Source organism: Cyprinus carpio, chromosome A7 (genome assembly GCF_018340385.1).
Source record: "Cyprinus carpio isolate SPL01 chromosome A7, ASM1834038v1, whole genome shotgun sequence".
In the NCBI taxonomy this organism is placed as follows: domain Eukaryota; kingdom Metazoa; phylum Chordata; class Actinopteri; order Cypriniformes; family Cyprinidae; genus Cyprinus; species Cyprinus carpio.
This window is the reverse complement of record NC_056578.1, coordinates 41,170,726-41,178,919: the sequence shown is the minus strand read 5'-3', so window position 1 is coordinate 41,178,919 and position 8,194 is coordinate 41,170,726.

Below are 8,194 nucleotides of genomic sequence, written 5' to 3'. Positions count from 1 at the left end.
TTAAAAATGTCTGTTTTTTATTATTTATTTATTTTTTAAGTTTTCTAATATTTTATTTTATTTTACTTTGAGTTATTTTAGTACTTCTAGTGAATTAGAAATAACTAGCTGAAATAATAGTTTTTATTCTGTTTTATTTAAAGTTAATATTTATTATTATAATTTTTTTAATGGTTTTAGTTTTAGTTCACTATAATAACCCTGATATTAGGTCAAAAGAACTGGCTAGTTATTTCCAACAAATAGGAAGCAACAAGTAGGGATGTTTACACAGCACAGATAAGACTAAATCCAAAGAATGTCCAAACTAGAACATTTTAAACCATTATCTGTTCAGCAATGATACTTTTAGACTTAGCTTAGGTGTTCTTTTAATCTAATGAATACGATTTTATAACACATTGCTTGGTATGTCTGATTTACAACAACACTATTACTGTATGTAAGCACACTATTCCACTAAACCCTTCAATCATGCATCCTATTTATGGTCGATAATGTGTTGAAAATACTATTGCCTTGTTTGAAGATGACCATTAACAACTATTCATGGATAATGAAACAGGATAGACTAAAAATAGTCCAATGCATCATGTGGCTGTGACGCAAGCCAGGATTACTGTAAGAAGAAAAATTACTGCAGTCCAATCACAACATGTGAACACTGAAAGGAAAGCACAGTTACAATGGAATGACCTCAACATTTCTATTCTTTGCTGTCATTATAACCAGCTCTTATGCATGAGAGTGTCTTTGATCATAGTCAGTACAGTTCATTTGCCTTGATAAATAATAATTCACTCCCCCAACAAACGTTTGGCGCTGACACTTCCGGGTTTTTTTGGGAACTTCAAAACAGAGCTGCTTTACATTACATCGCTTCAGTTTGAGCTGAAAAAGACTGCAGAGTGATTTGTGCTGGGTTGAAACTCAAACATTTCCAAAAGAGTTTAAAAGTTTAAAAGTATTTTAGCAAACTCAGTTACACAAATGATGATGATTCACTGAACCTGGGCAAAATCATCGGCTCGAATACAGCATTTTCACAGGTCTTAAAAAGGTCTTAAATCAAAGTCATGATATTAAATGTTACATTTTGCATACATAAAAAATTTATATATTTCTCTTTTTTTTTGACAAATAAAATATCTAAACATCCTTAAATCAAGATACATCTACTTGAGGTGCAAATTGAACATTTTAAGTCTTGTTTTTTTTTGAACAAAATGAAGTGTTTATGCTTAAAACAACAAATATCTGTCAAAGAGGCATGAAAACTTATTTTCGCTTTAATTTAAGATGATTTTCCTGAACCCGTTGATATTTGTTCTCGTTTTAATAATAAACTTACTTCATTTTGATCAATTTCTCAGAAAACAAGACTTCGTATCTTATGTAATTTTGCTTCTCCAAAGGTTAAATTTATCTTCATGCAGAAAACCTGAAATAGGACCCAGTTGTCCTACAGATTTGCATTTTACCAAGGCATCATGCAAATGTTACAAACAACTGATTTAATCTTCTGAACCATAATTGTGGTGACAATATATTTCATATTGTACGTGGTATTTGGTCCTATAACTCCAAATCACCATCAATAACTGTGAAAAGATATTCAAATAAAAACATTTCAAAGCTGAAAACAAAAATTTATTTTTATGTGTATTTAAGAAATAAAGATGAATTGCTTATCTGCTTTCACCTTTTATTTTTTATTTGCATGTCTCAGGTTTTAGAAGTGTGAATATAACATCCTAATACATGTTCAATAAATAAGTGACTAAACTATCTATAAATCTGTGAATAAAGAGCACAGTAAATGGACCTGGACATGACTTGTGTGAGACTCAATCTACAGCCAGCTGTTTAAATATGATCCGCACCATCCTCTGAGTCACAGCTAAACCTGTATATATAATACTAAAACAGCTCATTTCAGCCGGAGCACTGCTCATATCAGTCACTAAAGCTGCTCGTGTGGAAAACCTGGAAGTGTGATCGCCCGTTGTTGACATTTTTAAAGGGTTCATGCCACAAGGAATCAATTTTCCTTGATATTTTCATATGTAAGTGATCACTGTATTATGAATACACTGTTTAAGAACACAAAACATCCTCCAAAAAGAGCATTTATTGTTTCTACTTTGAAAACAACAACAACTTGAAATTAATATATATTTTGAAAGATAGCTAGGGTTGAAGTCTCAAAGGGTAAGCGTCCCCAAAAAGGGAGCATTTTGGTCAAGACTGGTGGAAAATGCTCACATATTAGTACATTCAGACCATCTTTGAAAAAAATAAAATAAAATAAATAATATATTACAAGTATTATAAATGAACCAATGTCAGAATTAAAAAAAAAAAAAAAAATGCATGACACGACCCTTATAATATTTTGTAGTCCAGATAAGATCTTCAAAATGATGAATGTGATCTTGCTGTATTTTTTCACGAGACTTTATTCATATGCAGAGCTATCTATGATATCTGTCATTTGCAAAAAACAAACAAAATAGCACACCAGTCTGATACTTTAACACCATATTTGCCAGTTTAGTTTGTGAATGTTTATTGGTATAAATTTGTTCTTATTTCATTAATGATGCAATTGTATATATATATAGTGCATGTACTTGCACAGCAGGGAAGTGTTTACTGTATGTCTGAAGTTTGCATGTAAAGAGTTCAAAACACAGAGGCCAATAAAAGTCTAATAAACTGCAGTCATTTGTTGACTTCATTCATGTGCACTTATAACTAATAAATAATAAAAATAAATGAAATCATAATGCTTCACTTATCATGAAATGTTGATATACTGAATTTCGAATGAATGAATACTGAAAATTACTGTAATCGTGTTTTTGTTATTTTGGATGTGTCCCATCTGGAGTGGCACGAATATTCAGATTTCTGCAATTATTTCAATATTACTCATTATAGATTTTGGACTATTATAGACAAACAGGATCTGATGAAGCTAATATCATAAAACAACCACACATTTGATTTCTTGTAGCGCCTCCTTTAACAGAAAAATGTGCACTAAACATTTTCCGTAGCTGCTTTTAAGACTTCTGACCAATTTTGGACCATAATTCTCCACAATTCTGTTTCAGTTCATCATGAAAATTCTGATAGCTTTACAGTCTTTACAATGATACACACGGTATAAATGTCCTAGATCATGTAATTCTTTCAACTCACAACTTTCTAAACTGTTTTATGAAGTTGTCTACTATTTTTTTTCTTTTTCAGCTGAACAGTAGGCATGTTGTTAAAAATAGTACAATCTATTAAACACACTGTACTTTAATCCACAGCCTCGATTTCATTCCTGTCAAAAACTGAGTAATGCGCTTCCCTGTCTAATGTCTATTTCTGGGTTGTCCTGATAGCACAGCTCACAACATCTGAACTGGCTTGAAGTCAGGACTCATGAAAACATCGTGTGAGAACCTTTTGTTTTGTTTCTTGCGTTTCATTTAGGAGTTTTCAAATATTTGCTAAAGAAAAGGCTGCATAAATGTTGACATACTGACGTCTAATTGCGTTGGCAAATATTTTAGGGCACATGCCAGACAATTCATTGTGTTGTTTACAATACTAGACCCGAGTCCACCCATTCTCTGACACACGCACATAGAAACAGACCTCAGTTTACACATTTTCAAGAAAAACTTAGAATTTATTTTAATTCGAGTTGTTCATAAAATGTGTTCTGCTACTCTTTGTGTTTGTGTATTTAAAATGTCATCGTCAATCACATTTAAAAACTATTTAACAACAGAAAACTTCAAGTACTTCAGTGACTTCATTAGTGACTAATTTTATTTCAAAAGCTGATCTCTAATTATAAGATCAATGTCATTTTTATATAAAACCAAAAACACACATCCAACAATTTATCATAATTTGAGTATCAAAATTTCATATTCTAAACTTCACATCAATATTCTTTACCTCAATATTTTATGTTTTTAGTTTTCCATAAAGACTTTCAACATGTACATTTCAACACTACAAAATGACAAGATAGTAGCACTACAGTATTAGTGTAAATTGAACTTTTTTCCTTTAAAATTTGGTTGTAAATGTGATCCCCTTAATAGCATTTTTGTAAACAATAAAAGAGCAATATTTAAACCCAATCTATTTCTGCATTTATATAGTTACATTTATATAGTTATATATACAGTGTGTGTGTGTGTGTGTGTGTGTGTGTGTGTGTGTTTCACAACCATCCGCACTCCATAACCAATTAATAACAAAGCAAAAAAAATAAAAAAAATAAAAATAAATAAAAAAAAAATAATAGATTTGGGATATCTTGGCAAATTTTCATTAAAATTTGCATGTTTTGCTGTGTTGATTTTTCTATCTAGTAACCAGTTCTCCAGTCCCTAACATTGAATAACACTCCCACATATTCTATCGTCATAGTTTATGCTGCAATTTTACTCCATTAATTTATGCTATAAATATATTTCCTGTCTTGTGAAAGCCACACACACTGATGCAATATTTTGTCTGCCTGCTTGATCAGATTGTAACAATGTCTAAACATAGCATTTTATATTGACACTTGACATTTTACTGTTAGACAGCCAAATAATACACAGCTGACAAACCCACAACCTTCCCATGGTTCAATCCATTTCTCCCGTCTGGGAAGATATTGTTTGTAATGTAACAGAAAGTATGAGAATGTATTGTAACAGAAAGTCTAAAACTGAGACAGAACCACATTTTATCTGCACTCATCAAGGGGCAGTGAAACACAAGGCAACTCTGTATTGCTCAGCGGAAATACACTTATAGGTGCAATTTTTTTTTTTTTTTTTTGGGGTTTTATGAAGGTAAATTTAGGGTGTTAAGAGCAAGTAAAGAAAATTTAAGGACAAAATTGAAGGGAACACAATATGTCAATATATTCTCTAGGGAGCAAAAATGAGTTGTATTTAATTGGAGAGGTCTTGTTTTCTGAGAAATGAGTTTACTAGTAAAAAATAATAAATATCTGCCAATAGGCTCAGAGACCCCACTGACAGATATTTACTCTTATTTTAAGCATAAACTCCCTTTATTTTATTCAATTTCTCAGAAAATAAGACTTAACCTATATATTAATTTTGTATCTCAAGTAAATGATTTTGAGGAAGTTCAGATATTTGTATTGCAAAACATGGCAAATATACCGAGGAATTAGGACATTTTTAAGGCCTTCATTTATGGAAGGGTGAACTGAAGACTCCTAAAACCACTTAAAAAACCACAAAAACTACATTTAACAGGAGCCATGTGTAATGTCTGGCAAAAAAATCAAGTCATACTCCACATTCCATACCAGATGGGGGCAGTATGCCCTCAATAAAGTGAATTGGTCTACTCTAGAGTAACAAACGAGAAACGGCATAGTCTCTATGCTCCGCCCCTACCTTCACAACAACCCTAGAGCCATAGCCGAAGCCTAAAGGACGTTTTGCCTCCAGAGGAACGTTGGGTGATGTCAAGTGATTTTTAAAACATGACATCTTCAAGCTACTCCCCTTCACCTTTACCAGTGAATATGTTCATATTCGTTTTGTTCATATTACATTTTGAATTGTATATACACATTATTTGAATTAAATTAATTTGACAGACAGCATTCTGTCAACATCATTGGTCAACATCAGACAGCTGATGTTGACCAAGCTAGCGCCAACCAACGTAACCAGAGCTGCCAACTCTCAAGCATTCACCGTGAGACACCTATGTGAGACACACGCAATTGACTCTTTTCACACGCTTTCAAAAACTTGACCGCTCTGAATATAGTGAGTGAGTGCGCGCGCGCGCGGCCGGGGCGCGCGCGCTCTCTCTCTCTCTCTCTCTCTCTCTCTCTCTCTCTCTCTCTCTCTCCTTCTCTCTCTCTCCGCTCTCTCTCTCCTCTCTCATCTCTCTCTCTCTCTCTCTCTCGGTTCATTATCATCGAAGACATTTCAAGCTTCTTAGGTAATGTTATATTTTAGCATCAGCTTTGTAGAGACGGGCTTTGGTAGATAAACAGGTGAAAACCGGATCGGATCTGTGGGTAAGTTATAGCTAGCTAACTATCAAACACAGCTACGGTTAGCCATCGCTAACATTAGCACGTTTATCGAACATCCTTCGATACATTTCTATGTTATAACTTCCCGAAAAAAATACGCAAAACATATAAAACAAACTTCTAGCGAAATACTAACAGCATCTTACTTACCAATCCAAAAGAAATGTTGCAAGTTCGGAGTCGAAGCTCATTTCTTTCAAGTCCATCAGTTGTCTCCAGCGATGGAAAGCAGTGCCGATGTTTACTCTGTTTTGGCTCCTTTTCTTATCGGATTTGATTTGTGATTCCGAGCGCGACTGCTTGACATCAGGTTCAAGTAAGCCCACAAGCCGTGCGAGTTAATCGTGTATTGCAGGTTGGCTGGTGGTTATGTTGCCCGCATACCGCCTCCCATGGCCGAAACTGGTATTACGACACCTGTCGGGCCGTGGCTAGTAATGCTAATGCTAATTAAGGTTAATATCTCTGCAGCACTATAACTTGACATTTTTTTAATGACATCACCGCCCTTATTTCTTCTCATTCTGTTGATGCGTGTAGGTCATTTTTTGAATATTTTTAACACAACTTAAACACACACAAAAACTAGGCCTTCATTTATGGAAGGGTGAACTGAAGACTTTTAAGACCTCTTAAAGACCCACAGAAACTATATTGAACAGAAATGATAATCATGTTTGTAAGCTATGATTAATTTGAGGTTTATTTTCAAATCTTTACTACATTCTGGCAGGCAGCTTTTACTGGATGGACCAGTGGTGTCCTTCACACTAGATTTTAATCTGTTCTTAATGCAAAGTGATTTTGTTGCTTCAAAAGAATAAAAATACAGTATATAACTCAAGTCAAACAGATTCATTTCACACCAACTTCATGTTCTTTGATGTTTGACAAAAGAAAAAAGCCATACAGGTTTGGAAGAACATGAGTGTGAGTAAATATAGAATTAAAATTTTTGGCCGAACTATTTATGCATGCATTATGTATGTCACAGCATATTATAGAGTTAAATGAGAATTTTAGCCATTTTTATTTGTGTTCACCTCCTAATGCTATTTTTATTGATGTAAATTGCTTTTGATAAGGAAGAAATTAGACAATACAAGCAAAAGTGTAAAGACAAGGATCATTATTGGCAATCAAAATTTTTGATTGGTAAACAACACTCCAATGAAAAAAAGGTACAAAAGCTGTCACTGGGGCAGTATCTTTTCAAAAGGCACACCTTTGTACCTAAACAGTCCACATTGGTACCTTAAAGGTACATATTAGTACCTAAAGTGTACATATTAGTACCTAAAAGGTTCAAAAGTATACCTTTCGAAAAGGTACTGCCCCAGTGACAGCTTTTGTACCTTTTTTTTCTAAGAGTGAGAGATTTTTCATGTAGAAATGTCCGGTGAATCGTTTTGAAAGAACCTAATTAATTACGATTTTGTGTGAATTCTTTCAAGTGGAATTTTTTATTTTTAACCTCCATAGTCAGAAAAATCAGACAAATGTCAATTTGGTTATATTACACTGTACTTTAACTACACATTTGATATTTGGTAATTTCCCTAACGAGAATAATAAAATCCTACACTGAAAAAAAAAAAGTAAATAAAAAAAAAAAAAAAATGTGTGTAGAAAGAAACTATTTTCACTCAGAAATTTCTAGTAAATTGTTATAGAGTTCATGCATTCAGAGGGTTAGAGACATTTTGACTCATATCCTTGTTCAGCCCCTCCTATGCTACACACAAAAGAGGGTGGTATAAAATAGAAAACACAAGCGCTTTCCATCCTCAAACACCTGGAGGATCCACAAATCCACAGGACAAGCATGGGGAGACGCACCAGAATAGTCATATGGATGCTTGACTGGATAGTCCTATACTTTGGATTAAATGCTACACAGACAGGTAAAAAAACAACAACTTTTTCTTATATCGTATTATATGTTAACTGAAGTAAATGAAAATACAGACTCTGTCATGTGAACTTGATTGTTTGATCAGAATGGGATCTTTTTAAATCCCCTGCCCTTCTTTTCCAGTTTTACGCCTTCTATTGTGACGGGTTAAGCAATCCTTAAGAAAGGCATTATAGGATTTCCAT